At 45.0% G+C, this 18,946-nt stretch overlaps 1 protein-coding gene and 1 pseudogene across 17 annotated transcripts in view; both read right to left on the bottom strand.

The window, feature by feature from the left end:
* LOC101012887 (mediator of RNA polymerase II transcription subunit 18) overlaps positions 1–18,946 on the bottom strand; it is a 180,797-nt gene that overhangs the window by 49,250 nt on the left and 112,601 nt on the right. The gene's annotated exons all lie outside the window — the stretch shown is intronic.
* Positions 6,505–7,791, bottom strand: LOC103882924 (annotated as a pseudogene).

The following is an 18,946-nucleotide window of genomic DNA, read 5'->3' as shown; positions in this document are numbered from 1 at the left end:
TCCTGCCTCCAGCCTCCCGAGTAGCTGGGACCACAGAGGCGCCCGCCCGCCGTGGCTAGTTTTTGTATTTTTTGAGAGAGTAGAGCGGGGTTTCACCTTGTTGGCAGGATGGTCACCGATCCTCCCTGACCTCGTGATCCAGCCATTCGGCCTCCCAAAGTGCTGGGATTACAGGCTTGAGCCACCGCGCCCGGCCTAGATATTTTCAAAAAAGAAAATACACAACCAACAGGATTACATTTTTAAAAGAAACAACTGGCAAATTCAATCTTTTTTTCAGTTGATTGATGGAGGTCTAGGAAGTTTTTCAGTAAAGGTTAGATTTATACAATCGTAATTACCACAGTAAATGCAATGATGACTACTGATGCATTAGTTTGCTATACCCAGAAGACAGGCAAAATAGTGTCCTCATTACTAGAGGGCAAAAGATGGAAATGATAAGAGGACAGTGACTCTTCCTAGTTGCATGTCTTATTCAAGGACATTCTGGATCTCAATTGCTTTAACACTTTACATGAAATACAATAGAATCTGATTCTCTCTCTCTCTCTCTTTCTAATTATTTTAGAGACAGGGTTTCGTTCTGTTGCCCAGCATGGAGTGCAGTGACACAATCACAGCTCACTGTAGCCTTCAACTCTAGGACTCAAGTAATGCTCTGCCTCAGCCTCCTGAGTAGCTGAGATTACAGGCAAATACTTGAAATTATGAGAATGTCTCAGATTACAGACACTGGCTCACGATCACAAGCCTCCTCTTTTTTAGGTAAAGACAGACCAGCCTGGGGAACATGAAGAAACCCTATCTCTTAAAAAAAAAAAAAAAAAGGCCGGTGGTGGCTCCAGACCTGTAATCCCAGCACTCTCTGGGGAGGCGAGACAGAAGCGGATCGAGGTCAGGAGATGAGAGACCATCCACAGCTAACCGCGGTGAAACCCATCTCTACTAAAACTACAAAAACTAGCGAGTGAGGTGGCCTTTGGTGCCTGTAGTCCCAGCAGCTACTCGGGAGGCTGAGGCAGAGGAGAATGGCGTGATAAACCTGGGGCCCGGGCTTGCAGTGGAGGATCGGCCACTGCACTCAGCCACAGACAGGCCGAGACTAGTCTCAAAAAAAAAAAAAAAAAGATTAGTTGGGCATGGTGGTATGTGCCTGGTGCCAGCCACTTGTGAGGCTGAGGTGGGAAGATCGCTTGAGTTCAGGAGGTCCAGGCTGCATTGAGCTGTGATCGTGCCACTGCACTCCAGCCTGGGCAACAGAGCCATACTGATATAGTTTAGATATATGTCCATGCTCAAATATCAGGTTGAATTGTAATCTTCAGTACTGGAAGTGGGGCCTGGTTGGAGGTGACTGGATCTTGGGGGTGGATTTCTCACGAATGGTTTAGCACCATCCATTTGGTGCTGCCTTAGCAATAGTGATTGAGTTCTCATGAGATCCGGTCGTTTAAAAGTAAGTGGCGTCACCCTCTTTGCTCTCTTGGTCCTGCTCTGGTCACATGACATGCTTATTCCTGGTTGGTCCTCTGTCATGATTGTAAGTTTCCTGAGACCTCCCCAGAAGCAGGGCAGATTGCAAGCATTATGTTTCCTGTACAGCCTACAGAACCACGAGCCAAATAAAGCTCTTTTCTTTATAAGTTACCCCATGTCAGGGATTTCTTTATAGCAATGCAAGAATGGCTTAATACAGGGACCTTGTCTCAAAAAAAAGTAGTTGATACATAAGCAGAATATGTATTAATAAAGAAAAAAAGCCACTGAATACAAAAAACAAAGAGAGCAACATTTTCTTTGCTTGTTATGCAAATGTGCTTGATTTTCATGTTTACAAAACTTTTAGAGGCTGATGTCCTTCTTTCCTCCTACCTCCTGTGTTGGGGTCGAGCCACACCTGGCCCTGACTCAGTTATCTCAAATTCACACATACATATTCATATCCTCATATTCTCCCTCTTTCCTTCCCCTCTTCTTCCTGCTCTCCAGGACAAACAGTACATTATTTCCAAGACTCTGAAATCTGTCCAAATACTTGGAAACAGCCCAATTGCCTTTTCAAAATACAGAATCTCCAGGAGGTAGGACTTGAGAATCTGTTTGAAAATATACCTCCAGGTCAGCCTAGGGTCCTAAGGTCAGCCGGGTGTGTTAAACCCAATACCAGATTATTATCTGGAAACCTCATGGAGGTTAAAAGAGACAGAGGCAGGCATTCTTTGGCTATAGGCTGCTTCTTTTTTTTTTTTGGAGACGGAGTCTCGCTCTGTTCCCCTGGCTGGAGTGCAATGGCGCGATCTCGGCTCACTGCAAACTCAGCCTCCCGGGATCACGCCATTCTCTTGCCTCAGCCTCCTGAGTAGCTGGGACTACAGGCGCCCGCCACTGCGCCCGGCTAATTTTTTTTTTTGTATTTTTAGTACAGACGGGGTTTCACCGTGTTAGCCAGGATGGTCTTGATCTCCTGACCTTGTGATACGCCTGCCTCGGCCTCCCAAAGTGCTGGGATTACAGGCGTGAGCCACCACGCCCGGCCTAGGCTGCTTCTTTGTTGAAGAAAAATGAACTAGAGGCCGGGCACAGTGGCTCATGCCTGTAATCCCAGCACTTTGGGAGGCCGAGGCCGGCAGACCACCTGAGATCAGGAATTTGAGACCAGCCTGGCCAACATGGTGAAACCTCGTCTCTACTAAAAGTACAAAAATTATCTCGGTGTGGTGGTACATGCCTATAATCCCAGCTACTTGGGAGGCTGAGGCAGGAGAATCGCTTGAACCCAGGAGGTGGAGGTTGCAGTGAGCGGAGCTGGTCTCAAACTGCTGGGTTCAAGTGTCCTTCCGCCTCAGTCTCCCAACGTGGTAGGATAACTGGGAGTGTTTAGACCATTTATACTTAATGCTTTTCCTATGTATCTCAAATATGGTCCAAGTTACAAATAAACAACAGAAGTTTACAGTTATTGCTTTCCAAATTTATAATACATTATCTCCAATTATGTGTATTTGGAAAGTGTATTGTGCAATTGTTTGCTATGGTGTTCTAAATATGCCAATTACGTCAAGGTGGTTAATAATATACAAATCATTAAGATCCCTTCTGATTTGTTGTCTGCTTGCTCTATCAGTAACTGAGAGAGGTATGTTAACATCTCTAATTATGAAAGTGATTTCTCTTAGTTCTATTAATTTTTGCTTTATATACTTTAAGCTGTTATGAGGTATATACAAATTTAGAGTTATGTCTTCCTTTTGAATGGACTCTTTTATCTTTGTGGGTTCAATCAATCCTCTGGCCTCAGTCTCCAGAGTAGCTGGGATTAAGTGCGTGTGCCACCACAACGGGTTAACTAAAAAAAAATAATAATTTTTAGTAGAGACAAGGTCTTGCTATATTGCCCAGGCTGGTCTCAAACCCCTGAGCTCAAGGGATCCTCCCACCTTGGCCTTTCAAAGTGCTGGGATTACAGGCATGAGCAGCTGCACCCAGCTTGACAATTATCTAATTGGAGTTGTTTTTTTTTGAAACAAGATCTTGCTGTGTCACCAAGGCTGGAATGCAATGGTGTGATCTCAGCTCCTGCAGCCTCAACTTCCCAGGTTCAAGTAATTGTCTCACCTCAGCCTATTCAGTAGCTAGGACTATAGGCATGCATCACCATGCCCTGCTGATTTTTAAATTTTTTGTAGAGATGGGGTCTCATTATGTTGCCCAGGCTGGTCTCAAACTCCTGGGTTCAAGTGGTCCTTCTGCCTCCGTCTCCCAACATGGTGGGACAATTAGAGTGTTTAGGCCATTTATATTTAATGGTTTTACTGGCATAGTTGAATTTTAAGTCTATTATTTTGCTATTCATTTTCTATTTGGCTCATTTATTCATTTATTCTGTGCATCCTTGACTTATTACAAACTTGTTAATTTAGTACTTTTAACGCTTTTCAACAATGCAAGGATCTTTTTTTTTTTTTTTTTTTTTTAGATGGAGTCTTGCTCTCAGTGGCACGATCCTGGCTTACTGTAACCTCTGCCTCCCAGGTTCCAGCGATTCTCCTGCCTCAGCCTCTCGAGTAGCTGGGATTACAGGTGCGGGCCACCATGCACCATGCTTAGCACATTTTTGTATTTTCAGTAGAGATGGGGCTTCACTATGCAGGCCACGCTGGTCTTGAACTCCTGGCCTCAAGTGGTCCTCCTGCTTCAGTTTCCCAAAGTGCTGGGATTACAGGCATGAGCCACTGTCCCTGACCTATTTATTTATTTATTGAGACAAGAGTCTCGCTCTGTGTTATTTATTTATTTATTGAGACAGGGTCTCATTCTGTCATCCAGGCTGGAGTGCAGTGGCGTGATCTCGGCTCACTGCAACCTCTGACTCCTGGGTTCAAGTGATTCTCCTGCCTCAGCCTCCTGAGTAGCTGGGATTACAGGTACGCAACACCACACCCGGCTACTTTTTTTTATTTTTAGTGGAGTCGGGGTTTCACCATGTTGGCCAGGCTGGTCTCAAACTCCTGCCCACCTCAGCCTCTCGAAGTGTTGGGATTACAGTTGTGAGCACTGTGCCTGGCCAGGCTGGGATTTAAATCTACATCTCTCTGACTTCAAAGTCTGTGATTCTTTCTACCATAATGCCTGCAGAATAAAGGTTCAGCTGAAATTTTACAAGTCTTTGCAACATCTGGTTTCCTTCACTCACAACGGTTTTCAGAATATAATTTACAAAGCTGGCATGATCTGATTTAATTCTCACCATCTAGATGGTTGGTATTCATCTCTATATAGTTTATTTTAACAATTTGATAGTCATCTCAAACATTGTTCAATGTTAAAATCTTAAAATGGTAGAAATTCTAAAATTAGGTTTCTTTTAAAATTTTGTTTTGAGACAGGGTCTGACTCTGTCATCCAGGCTGGAGTGCAGTGGTGCGATCATGGCTCACTATAGCTTCGACCTCCTGGGCTCAAGCCATTCCCCCACCTCATCCTCCCAAGTAGCTGGGACCACAGGTGCATACTACCACATGCAGCTAATTTTTAAATTTTTTGTGGAGGTGGGTTATCAGTATTTTACCCACAATGGTCTCTCAAACTCCTAGGCTCAAGTGATCCTCCCGCCTCGGCCTCCCAAAGTGCTGGGATTACAGGCGTGAGAGCCACTGCGCCTGACCTCTTTTTTTTTCCCCAGACAGGCTCTCTTGGCCGTCCAGCCTAGAGGAGGGCAGTGGCACAATCACTGCTCACTGTAGCCTTGATGTCCTAGGCTCAAGTCATCCTTCTGCTTCAGCTTCCCAAGTAGCTGGGACTAATGCCATGCACCACGTGTGGCTAATTTTTATTTTTTGCAGAGATGGAGTCTCACTTTGTTGCCCAGACTGGTGTCAAAGTTCTGGACTCATGTGATCCTTCTGCCCAAAGTACTGGAATTACAGGTGTGAGCCACCATGCCCAGCCCCAAACATTTTCTGATTTTACATTTAAAATAAAATTAACTCTTGAACAACATGGGGGTTAGCGGCACCAATCTCTTTGGAGTAGAAAACCCACATTTAACTTTTACTGCCCCAGAGCTTAACCACTAATAACCTACTTTAGGCTAGAAGCCTTATTGATAGCAAAAATGGTCATTTAACACGTACTTGGTATGTTATAGGTATATACTATATTTTTGGGGGGGTTATAAAAACTTATTATAAAGAATGTTACCACTAACAAATGCAGACAGGCTAGGACACCATGGTACTGGGGGGAGGACAGCTAGCTCTTTGGAAAGTGAAAGGTTTGGGTGGCGTGGGCCTCATGCCACGCTGATTGGTCAGTGGATGCCCCTGTGCCAAACACATGCTGAACACCACAGGGCATCAGGACATCAGATGCCTGCTCTGTGTGCCCACAAGTGTTCCTTGTTTCATCTGGGCCTTCGAAGGGAGCACACCCAGAAGCAAGCAACTGAAGCCAAGGGGCTTCCTAAGGTGCACCGGGCTTGTCTCTGAAGTCACAGCAACACCATTTTAAGCAGTATGTTTAATGGATGATTTCCACAAACTATCTATGAAATTTCTAACCATCACAATTCAGTGAAGTACAAAACACTGAGTTACAGGCTGTGGGAAGAGAAGGCAGCACCAATGGTGGCACCTTCCAATCCTGGTTGTTCTAGGGGCAGGGAGAGGGGAAGGTCTTTTCTTTAACCAAGCCCTTCATTTCAATGTACAAAAGAATTGCTCTGATCAATATTAAATTGTATTGACAACAAAATGAGGCCAGGCACGGTGGCTCACTCCTGGAATCCCAGCACTTTGGGAGGCCGAGGCGGGTGGATCACAATGTCAGAAGATCATCCTGGCTAACATGGTGAAACTCCGTCTCTACTAAAAATACAAAAAATCAGCCGGGTGTGGTGGCAGGCGCCTGTAGTCCCAGCTACTCAGGAGGCTGAGGCAGGAGAATGGCATGAACCCAGGAGGTGGAGCTTGCAGTGAGCCGCGATAGCGCCACTGTACTCTAGCCTGGGTGACAGAGCGAGACTCCATCTCAAAACAAAAACAAAAACAAAAACAAAAAACCACAAACAACCACACACACACCAAAATGGACTAAAAAGCAAATACTACTCTATGTTGGGGTGGAAGTGGGAGGAAAGACTGAGTCCTTCAAAGCAGGAAGGGAGATAGCAGGGGGAAGGTTCTGTGCCTGTGACCTGGGTGGTCACTCACGCTGCTTCATTTTTACTTTCAGTGGTCTCAGGAAGGTCTGATTTTTCTTCTCTTTCTTCCTCTTTGTATTGGCTTGGAAGTTTCGCCGGCTGTCCACACGACCATCTCCACTTTCCTCAAAGTTTTTCTGCCACTCTCTTTCTTGTTTGGCTTCTTCTTGAGCTTCAATCTCTTCTTCCCCTTGTCATTTCCTTTCATGCATCTCTTTGGCTTCTCTTTCCTTTCAATTTCTAGCTCAGCAAAGAGTTTGTTTACATACAGCTTGTTTGAACAGTTCAAGATCATCCTCCTCTACAAATGCAGGTTTTCCTTCCTTTTTGTTTTTTTCACTTTTTCAGTGTGTTCCACGTATTCTTTTTTATTTTTAGTTTTTTGAGACAGAGTTTTGCCCTTGTTGCCCAGGCTGGAGTGCAATGGCGTGATCTCGGCTCACTGAAACCTCTGCCTCCCGAATTCAAGTGATTCTCCTGCCTCAGCCTCCCAAGTAGCCAAGTAGCTGGGATTACAGGCGCCTGCCACCACACCTGGATAATTTTTGTATTTTTAGTAGAGACGGGGTTTCACCATGTTGGCCAGGCTGGTCTCGAACTCCTGACCTCAGGTGATCTGCCCACCTCAGCCTCCCAAAGTGCTGAGATTACAGGCGTGTGCCACTGTGCCCGGTCGTGTTCCACGTATTCCTTTTCTGCCTAAATTACATCCAGGGCCCTCTTCTTTTGGTCCTGATCCAGTAGCAACTTGTAAGCTTTGTCCATAGCTTCAAAAGCCTTTTGTGCTCTGTCAGCATCATGATTTTTGTCAGGACATACTAATGTGGATAACTGCCGAAACCTCTTTTTTTAAATTTCTTCATCTGTAACTTCTGAAGAACCTCAAATGGGTTCAAACTAAAGTAAGAGGAACCAGGACAGGTCCGTCTTTCAATCTGATTTTTGGATGTTGGAACTAAGTCTCTCTTCTCTATTTGTGTCACCTCACTGTAGAAGGTCAGAAATGTGTCCTCTGTGCTGCCTCTGCTGCCCAAAGTCCTGCTCTCTCCTGATGCCACCATTTCCCGGGCCCAGCCACCACCTATGTACTATATACTTAAAAAAATGGCAGGCAACTACAGCTATAGACCTCAATCTATGGTACACATCAAGCAATTCAACTTTTCCTATTTTTTTTCTTTTTCTCATTTTCAACTTTTTCTTATAATGTCATGACTCTTCTCTGCTTTTTAAGAGCAATTCCAGTATCACTAGTGGCACGTGGTAGAGGTCCCATGGTGTTATTCAAGATTTATGATATTGCACTAAGCTATGAAAAACTGCTCACTAGAAGATTAGCATTATACAGCATTTTAAGTGGATACTGGCAATACTTGAGCTCACTTCAATAGTAATAGGAGGTAACTATGAAATTACAGCAGTACAGTATATGCTATAGTTAATTTAATTCATTTTTATTTTTATTTATTTATTTTTCTGAGACAAAGTTTCGCTCTTGTTACCCAGGCTGGAGTGCAATGGCATGACCTCAGCTCACTGCAACTTCTGCCTCCTGGGTTCAAGCAATTCTCTTGCTCAGCCTCCCAAGTAGCCGGGATTACAGGTGTGCACCACCACACCTAGCTAATTTTTGTATTTTTAGTAGAGACGGGGTTTTGCCATGTTGGCTAGGCTGGTCTTGAACTCCTGACCTCAGGTGATCTACCTGCCTTGGTCTCCCAAAGTGCTGGGATTACAGGTGTGAGCCACTGTGCCTGGCTTTATTTGTATTTTTATTATTTATTTGTATTTTTTATTTTTGGAGATGGAATCTCACTGTCTCCCAGGTTGGAGTGCAGTGGTGCGATCTCAGCTCACTGCAACCTCTGCCTTCCAGGTTCAAGTGATTCTCCTGCCTTAGCCTCCTAAGTAGCTGGGACTACAGGCGTGCACCACCATGCCCAGCTAATTTTAGTAGAGATGAGGTTTCGACATGTTGACCAGGCTGGTCTTGAACTCCTGATCTCAAGTGATCCACCCACCTTGGCCTCCCAGAGTGCTGGGATTACAGGCATGAGCCACCATGCCCAGCCTCTTTTTAAAAATTGTTGAGACAGCATCTCACTCTTGCCCAGGCTAGAGTGCAGTGGCAGGATGAGAGCTCACTGCAGCCTCCAACTCCTGGGGACATCAAGCGATTCTCCCACCTCAGCTATCTGAGTAGCTGAGACAACAGGCATGCGCCACCATGGCTGGCTAACTTTTAAATTTTTTCTAGAGATAGGGTCTCACTATGTTGCCCGGGTTGACCTTGAACTCCTGGCCTCAAGTAATCCTCTTGCCTCAGATTCCCAAAGTGCTGGAATTACAGGCAAAAGCCACCACATCTGGCCTGTCTGTGAGTTTTTTTCAAATCGTTGTAAATCTCCAAACAATTTGTCAGTACATTTATCGAAAAACATCCACACATAAGAACCTACACAGTTGAAACCTGTGAACTGTAATCTGGATTCTAAGAGTTCTTAAGTATATTCTCCTAGTTTGCCACAAGTAAAATATTGTGCTAAAGGAGCTAGAAACCAAATTTAATGAAGATCTAAATATGCCAGGTAAAAGTGTTTTACCTGCAAAATGAAGAGTTTTGAAGAATGCATAAATTTGCCAGGCATGGTGGCTCATGCTTTTAATCCTAGCACTCTGGGAGGTCAAGGTCGTGGGGATCACTTGAGCCCAGGAGTTTGAGATCAGCCTGAGCAACATAGGGAGACCCTGTCTCTACAAAAAAAAAAAAAAATTAGCCAGGTGTTGTGCTTGCCTATAGTCTTAGCCACTTGGGAGGCTGGGGCAGGAGGATCCTTTGATCTCAGGAGGTTGAGTCTATAGTGAGCTGTGATCGTGCCACTGCACTCCAGCCTGGGCAACAAGTGAGACCCTGTCTCAAAAAAAAAAAAAAAAAAAAATTAATGCATAAGTCCTTCATAGCAGTGGCTGACTAGATCTAATTAAGCCATTTATCTCTAAAACTGCTACAATAACACTGGGCAGGGCACAGTGATATGCACCTGTCCCAGTTACTCAGGAGGCTGAGGCAGGAGGATTGCTTGAGTCTAGGAGTTGAGGCTGTATTGTGTTATGTATAATTGCACCTGTGAATAGCCACTGCACTCCAGCCTGGGCAACACAGCAATACCCTTTATCTAAAAATAAATAAATAAATAAATAAAAAACAAAAACAAAAAAAATCCTGCTACAATAGTCCAAGCTTCAAGCTTCTCAGTATGAATTTCTGTTTAACAAGAAGATTCAATTGCAATGTTTAGAAACTGTAACAGAAACAAAGAGAAACTGACAGATGAATACATTACAGAACAAACAGCAGGCCGGGCGCAGTGGCTCGCGCCTGTAATCCTAGCACATTGGAAGGCCAGGTGGGTGGACTGCTTAAACCCAGGAGGTCAAGACCAGCCTGGGCAACATACTGAGACGTCATCTCTACAAAAATGCAAAAATTAGGCTGGGTGTGGTGGCTTGTGCCTATAATCCCAGCACTTTGGGAGGCTGAGGTGGGTTGATCACTTCAGGTCAGGAGTTTGAGACCAGAATGGCCAACATGAAACCCTGTTTCGACTAAAACAAAACACAAAAAACAAAAAAACAAAATTAGCTGGGTGTGGTGGCACGTGCCTGTAGTTCCAGCTACTCAGGAGGCTGAGGCACGAGAATCTCTTGAACCCGGGAGGCAGAGGTTGCAGTGAGCTGAGACCACTCCACTGCACTCCAGCATGGGCCACAGAGCAAGACTCCCTCACAAAAACAAAACAAAACAAAACAAAAACCACACAGACACAACAATTGGCTGGGCGTGGTGGCATGCACCTGCAGTCCCAGCTACTTGGTAGACTAAGGTGAGGGAACTCCTTAATTAAACTCAGGTGGTTGAGGCTGCAGTGAGCTGTGATCGTGCCACTGTACTACAACCTGGGTGACAGAGGGAGACCCTGCCTCAAAAAACAAACAAACAAAAAAACAAAAACTATACTCAGGTATCCAGAAATCATCACTATTTTTTAAAAAATGATATAAGTACACCCAAATTTGTTCTATACTAATAAAGGACTAAGAAAAATGAGCCTGAAACTGTTCATATGCCAATTTTGCATATAAATCTTTGTTCTCAGCATCTCTGATTTTATAAAATGCTCCCTCTAATTTCCAATTTGACAGAGAAAATATAGGCAGGCAGTCACATTTGGATATCCTGTTGTTTCTGTTTAAACTAGTTACGGCATTTTAAATGGCCTATGGCCCCATTCTGTTTTCTATGAGTGAAAAAAAAAAAAAAAAGTTTCCCTTTGTTTGCCAGAAATCAGGGTGTAGGATGCTGGGTATAGTTTTATAATTGTGTGTTCCAAAGAAAACACCTTTTCTTTGAGTCATGTAGCTACAGGCCATTAGGAAAGCACGTCACAGAGTTGACAGTCTTGGTGTTTTCTGGAGGGGGCGGAGGCTGGGAGTGGAAGATAACTAACCAAATTACAGTTGGAGTTTCCTGTTTGAGTAGTACCCTGAAACCAGGCCTGGTATTTAAACTACTTACTCCCTTATTCAAGTTGTAGCACCCCACATATCATAGGCTTGTTTCTTATATCATGAACTATGCAGAGTTCTAGTAGTTTCTTCAACCACCATATTTTTCCTAGTCAATATTTAATTGAAGTTTTTAAGTGCAAGTGTAGTTGGTTCATATAAATTTCAGGGGCGATTTTTTTTTTTTTTTGAGAGAGAGTGTTACTCTGTAACCCTGGCTGGAGGGCAATGGCATGATCTCAGCTCACTGCAACCCCTGCCTCCTGGGTTCAAGGGATTCTCCTGTCTCAGCCTCCCAAGTAGCTGAAATTACAGATGCCCGCCACCATACCCGGCTAACTTTTGTATTTTTAGTAGAGACGGGGTTTCACCATGTTGGCCAGGCTGGGCTCCAACTCCTGACCTCAGGGATCTACTCACCTTGGCCTCCCAAAGTGCTGGGATTACAGAAGTGAGCCACAGCGCCTGGCCACTGGCTGTGATTTTTAAATAAATGTATGATATTTATAAAAACCACTTAGCGCCTTTCATCTTCAGATAAAATATTCATTAACTATTTACTATAGATGCATATTATACCTGTATAACTTGATGGAGATATAAGATAAAACAGGATTAAACGATATGTCCTAGGTCAAAGATAATGTTAATTTTAGAATTAGATTTACAACCAATTCTTTATTTTATTATACATATATATATATATTTTTTGGATATGGGGTTATGTTACCCAGGCTAGAGTGCAGTGGCTATTAAGGGGCGTGATCACGGTGCACTGCAGCCTCAAACTCCTGGTCTCAAGTAATCCTGCTGCTTCAGCCTCTCAAATCACTGGGGCTCTAGGGGTGCACCACACCCGGCACAGCCAGTTTTTTTTTTGGTTATTGTTTTGTTTTGAGACACTGTCTCACTGTTTCACTCAGCTTGGAGTACAATGGCATGATCATAACTCACTGTAACCTTGAACTCCTAGGCTCAAGCAATCTTCCCGCCTCAGCTTCTGAGAAGCTAGAACTACAGGCGCATACCACCTCACCTGGCTAATTTTCTGAGTAGAGATCAGGTTTCGCTATATTGCCCAGGCTGGTCTAGAACTCCTGGCCTCAAGCAATCCTCCTGCCTCAGTCCCCCAAAGTGTGTGAGCTACCATGCCTTACCTCTTAATTATCCACGTTGATGGCAAGATAAGGCACAGGCAACGGGAATCCACAGAAAACAGTTTTCAGCATAGCCTCACTTTCCCCCCGCTTTATTTGACTTAGTAATAAGTAACAAAAGTTATTGGATCTGTATGAATTCTATCTTTATGTTTTATACCTTATCAGGTTTTCTTTTCTTTTTTTTTTTTTTTGGTGTCTCACTCTGTCGCCCGGGCTAGAGTGCAGTGGCGCCATCTCGGCTCACTGCAAACTCCGCCTCCCGGGTTCACGCCATTCTCCTGCCTCAGCCTCCCGAGTAGCTGGGACTACAGGAGTCCGCCACCACGCCCGGCTAATTTTTTTGTATTTTTAGTAGAAACGGGGTTTCACTGTGTTAGTCAGGATGGTCTCGATCTTTTGACCTCGTGATCTGCCCGCCTCGGCCTCCCAAAGTGCTGGGATTACAGGCGTGAGCCACCGCGCCCGGCCGATGTATGATTTTATTCCAAGGTATATATACACTTCACTATGAAGAAGTACCAAGTATCTTCATAATATAATGGTTTAGTCTATTTTTAAGCCCACCTAGCTGGAAACAGATTTGCTATAAACAACCTTTCCACAGTATCAGAACATTGTAAATGTAGAACATTCATTTATGGTATTTACACTACTGAACTTATTTTTGCCTTCTAAAAGAGGATTATTATTGGCTTTAAAGAACTGTTTCAGAAAACTTCGGCAAAATTACAGAAAGTAAACCTGCCACTAATGAACAAAGCAGGCTTTGTCTAGAGAAGGCCCACAACTTCCTGTGGAAATACTGCATAGCTCTGACCTTTGGGAATCAGAAAGAATTGGGCAAAGCAGTCAGGAGAAGATAGGTGGAAGGTCTCTCTCTCTGAACTTGCAGGTACAGTTATGTCTGAGATTCTACCTCTGGAAAAACACAGATTTCTGCCCATGATTGTATCAAGTAGTGATGTTGCTTTACCACTGGCAACTTAATGTGCACATTGCTCTGATAAAAAAATTCCAGGCTAAGGGTATGTTTTTATAGTGAAGGGCCAGAATATAAGCTATTCACTCATGGGAAAAAACCTTCAAACTTTCCAAAGTTTACTTGCAAGTAGAAAGAGGAAATACATAACTGGGCATGGTGGTGGGCGCCTGTAATGCCAGCTACTTGGGAGGCTGAGGCAGGAGAATAGCCCTAAATCCAGGAGGCAGAGGATGTAGTAAGCCAAGATCGTGCCACTGCACTCCAGCCTGGGCGACAGAGTGAGACTGTCTCAAAAAAAAAAAAAGAAAAAAAAGAAAGAGGAAATACACATGTAGGTTGTGATAATAGGTCTATTAGTCCATTCTTGCATTACTATAAAGAATTACCTGAGGCCGGGTACAGTGGCTCACACCTGTAATCCCAGCACTCTGGGAGGCCGAGGCAGGAGGATCACCTGAGGTCAGGAGTTTGAGACCAGCCTGGCCAATATCGAAACCCTGTCTCTACTAAAAATATAAAAAGGGTGGCGAGTCTGGTGGCTCCACGCCTGTAATCCCAGCACTTTGGGGCTGAGGCAGGCCGGATCACGAGGTCAGGAATCCAGAGACCATCCTGGCTAACACAGTGAAACCCCGTTTCCACTAAAAATACAAAAAATTAGCGAGTGAGTGGCAGTCACCTGTAGTCCCAGCTACTCGGAGACTGAGGCAGGAGAATGAGGCAGGAGAATGCGTGAACCGGAGGCCGAGGCTTGCAGTGAGCAGTGCACCACTGCACTCCAGTCTGGGCCACAGGCGAGACTCTGTCTCAAAAAAAAAAAAGGCGAGCCTTGGTGGCTCAAGCCTGTAATCCCAGCACTTTGGGAGGCGAGATGGGATCGAGGTCAGGAGATGCAGACCATCACAGCTATACGGTGGAAACCCGTCTCTACTAAGAAATACAAAAATAGCGAGGTGGGCCGAGAGCCTGTGATCCCAGCTACTCGGGAGGCTGAGGCGAGGAGAATGGCGTGAACCGGGCCCGAGGCTTGCAGTGAGCTGAGATCCGGCCACTGCCTCCAGCCTGGGCTACAGAACTCCGTCTCAAAAAAAAAATCAGCCAGGCATGGTGGTGCGTGCCTGTAGTTCCAGCTACGAGGCTGAGGCAAAAGAATCACTTGAACCCAGGAGGCAGAGATTGCAGTGAGCTGAGATCGTGCCACTGGACTCCAGCCTGGGCAACAGAGTGAGACTCTAAATAAAATAAATAAATAAATAAAAGAAATACCTGAGACTGTGTAATTTATAAAAGAAAAGAGGAGTTTGGCCGGGCGGTGACAAGCCTGTAATCCCAGCACTTTGGGAGGCGAGGAGGCAGATTGGATCATGAGGTCAGGAGATGAGAATGCATCCTGGCTAATATGGTGAAACCCCGTCTCTACTAAAAAATACAAAAAAAACTAGCCGGGTGAGGTGGCGGGCGCCTGTAGTCCCAGCTACTCGGGAGGCTGAGGCAGGAGAATGGCGTGGACCCGGGAGGCGGAGCTTGCAGTGAGCTGAGATCTGGCCACTGCACTCCAGCCTGGGAGACAGAGCGAGACTCCGTCTCAAAAAAAAAAAAAAAAGAAAAGAGGTTTTCAGGGGAAGCTGCAGAAACTTACCATCATGCTGGAAGATGAAGGGGGAGTAGACATGTCACATGGCCCAGAACAGGAGCAAGAGAGCAAGGGTGCAGGTGCCACACACACTTTTTTTTTTGAGATGGAGCCTCACTCTGTTGCACAGGCTGGAGTGCAATGGTGGTCTTGGCTCATCACAACCTTTGCCTCCAGGGTTCAACGGATTCTCCTGCCTCAGCCTCCCAAGTAGCTGGGACTACAGGCACGTGCCACCATGCCCAGCTAATTTTTGTATTTTTAGTAGAGACAGGGCTTCACCATGTTGGCCAGGCTAGTCTTGAACTCTCGACCTCGTGATCCGCCTGCCTCAGCCTCCCAAAGTGCTGGGATTACTGGCATGAGCCACCGCGCCCAGCTTCCACACACTTTTAAATGACCAGATCTCATGAGAACTTACTATCCTGAATACAGTACTAAGCGGATGGTGTTAAACCATTCATGAGAAATCCACCCCATGATCCAATCACCTTCCACCAGGTCCCACTTTCAACATTGGGAATTACAATTCAACATGAGACTTGGTTGGGGACCCAGAGCCAAACCTTATCAATAGTGTATTTAGAAAATCCACTGGAGCAGAGAGAGGGATCAAAAATTTTTGGTTGGTATTCCAAATTTGATAATAACAGAGAATCCTTTAAGGAGTTTATGACAGACCCCTATATTGCCACCTCCTCCTGAACACTGGATTACATGAGAAAAGTAAGCCTGTTTCTTCTTAAAAGGAAGCATTTACTGTTAGATAAACAGCAGACAGGTATGAGAAATGTCTTTTTAATTCTGATAACCAAATACTACTAAGACTTTTTCTACAAAATCCCATGAAGTACTTTATTTTAAATTAACCTATCTATTATTTACTCCTGTTTTATTGTTGTTATGTAGCTATGTTAAATTTTATTCATCCAGCAATCTCCTTAGGATTTTGCCTCTAAGTGATAATGTATTTCTTTTCCTTTCTTTTTTTTCAGACATAGTCTTGCTCTGTTGCCCAGCCTGCAGACATGATCATGGCTCACTGCAACCTCAACCTCCTGGGCTCAAGTGATCCTCCCATCCCAGCCTCTTGAAGATCTGGGACTATAGGTGTGCACCACCACGACTGGCTAATTTTTACATTTTTTTGTAGAGATGGGGGATGATATATTTCCAAATCACATTCCCAAAAACTACTTCCATTATCATAAGGGTGAGAACCCCATAACTCCAAATTTCAGAGAAAATAAATCAAATGGTGATAGAAAAGGAATGTAGGAAAGAGAATATATAGTATCTTTTATAGCAATATATTATTACGCAAAATAAAAGTGGGGGGAAAAGTTAATTAGTGAATTAGGGTAAATGAAGGGGCAAAAAGGAAAAAAAAAAAAAAAAGATAGAGAGGTGAAATGGAAAGACAGAGGAGGAAAGTTCCAAACCAAATGGTTGGAAAGAATTTATTAAAAATCTTTGGTCCTTCTAATTAAAATTAAGAAGGGCTGGGTACAGTGACTCATGCTTGTAATCCTAGCACTTTGGGAGGCCGAAGTGGGAGGATCGTGTGAGCCCAGGAGTTCAAGACCAGCCTGGGCACATAGCGAGACTGTCTTAAAAAAGAATAATTAAATATGGCTGGGCAAGGTGGCTCACGCCTGCAATCCCTGCGCTTCGGAGGGCCGAGGCAGGTGGATCACGAGGTCAAGAGTTCAAGACTAGCCTGGTCAAGATGGTGAAACCCTGTCTCTACTAAAAATACAAAAACTGGCTGGGTGTGCTGGCAGGCACCTGTAATCCCAGCTACTCGGGAGGCTGAGGCAGAGAACTGCTTGAACCCGGGAGGCGGAGGTTGCAGTGAGCCGAAATTGTGCCACTGCACTCCGCTTGGGCAACAAAGCGAGACTCTGCCTCGAAGAAATTAAATAAATAAATAATTATTTAAATAATATAAAAATGGGAAAGACCAAATGATCTGAAGAAACATTTCTCAAAAGAAGACATAAAAATGGCCAAACAGGCCAAGGGCTGTGGCTTACGCCTGTAATCCCAGTACTTTGGGAGGCTGAGGCAGGCCCGGATCCACAAGGTCAGGAGATCAAGACCATCCTGGCGGCCCGGTAGCCCAGTGGCTCCGCGCCTGTAATCAGCACTGGGAGGCGAGGCCCGGATCACAAGGTCAGAGATCCCGAGACCATGGTGAAACTCGTCTCTACTAAAATAGAAAAAAATTAGCGAGCGCGGTGAGGCGCCTGTAGTCCCAGCTACTCGGGAGGCTGAGGCAGGAGAATAAGCGTGAACCCGGGGCCGAACTTGCAGTGAGCGAGATTAGCCCTGCCTCCCAGCCTGGGCGACAAATCCGTCTCAAAAAAAAAAAAAAAAAAAAAAAAAGACCATCCTGGCAACATGGTGAAACCCGTTTCTTTTTTTTTTTACTGAACTGAGTCTGGCTCTGTCCCCAGGCTGGAGTCGCGTGGCGGATCAGCTCACTGCAAGCTCCGCCTCGGAGATTTCACGCCATTCTCCTGCCTCAGCCAGCTGCTGGACCAAGCGCCCGCCACGGCTGGTTATGTTGCAATGAGGCGGGGTTTCTATGATATCAGGATGGTCACCGATCTCTGACCCATAAATGTTCCGCCCGTCCCAGCTCTCACTAAGAATCAAATGGCTACAGCCAGCCATTCTATTAAAATACAAAAATTAGCTGGGCATGGTGACGGTGCCTGTAATCCCCAGCTTCGCCAGGAGCCTGGGGCAGGAAAATAGCTTGAACCAGGAGGTTGGAGGTGATTGCTCATACCACTGCACTCCGGCCTGAGCAGAGTGAGAGAGAGACTCTGTTCAAAAAAAAAAAAAAGGCCAAATATATTTTTAAATGCTCAACATAACTAATCATCAGGTGAATGCAAATCAAAACCACAGTGAGGTATCCAGCTCACCCCAGTTGAGCTATTATCAAAAAGACAAAAATAGCCAGTGCTGGTGAGGGTGCAGGAAAGGGAGCATTTACTATGCGATTGGGAATGTAAACTAGTACAGCCACTATGGGGAACAAGTATGGAGGGTCCTCAAAAAAACTACAAATAGAACTACATTATGATCCAGCAATACAATTACTGAGAATACATCAAAGGAAAGGAAATCATTATACTGAAGAGATATCTACACTTCCATGTTTACAACAAGCGGCCAAGATATGGAATCAACCTAGGTGTTCAACAACAAATGAATGGATAAAAAGAAAATGTGGTATACACATAAAAATGGAATACCATTTAGCCTATAAAAAGAATAGGCCAGGTATGCACTAGCTCACAACTGTAATCCCAGCACTTTGGGAGGCTGAGGCAGGAAGATCACTTGATTCCAGGTTCAGGAATTTGAGACCAGTCAGGGCAACAGAGAGAAGCCTGGTCTCTTCAAAGCCAAACTAGCCAGAGTGTGGTGGCATGTGCCTATAGTTCCAGCTACTTGAGGCTGAAAGTGGGAGGATCGCTTGAACCCTAGGAGGCTGAAGCTGCAGTAAGCTGTGATTGTGTCACTATGCGTAGCCTGGGTGACAAGTGGGACCTGTCTCAGAAAAAAAAAATTATCTGGGTGTGGCGGTGTGTGCCTGTAGTCTCAGCTACTCGGGAGGCTGAGGCAGGAGGAGTGCTTGAACCTGGGAGGCAGAGGTTGCAGCGAGCTGAGGTCGTGCCACTGAACTCCAGCCTGGGCTGACAGAGTGAGACTTGCCTAAAAAGAAAAAAAGAAAAGAAAGGCGGGCATGAGTGAACTCAAGCCTGTAATCCCAGCACTTTGGGAGGCCGAGGCAGGCGGATCCGCGAGGTCAGGAGATCGAGACCATCCCTAATAACATAAGGTGAAACCGAAGTGAGGTGAGAGGCGCTGGAGGCTAAAGAACA

Source organism: Papio anubis, chromosome 1 (genome assembly GCF_008728515.1).
Source record: "Papio anubis isolate 15944 chromosome 1, Panubis1.0, whole genome shotgun sequence".
NCBI lineage: Eukaryota > Metazoa > Chordata > Mammalia > Primates > Cercopithecidae > Papio > Papio anubis.
This window is presented reverse-complemented; position numbering and strand designations above follow the sequence as displayed.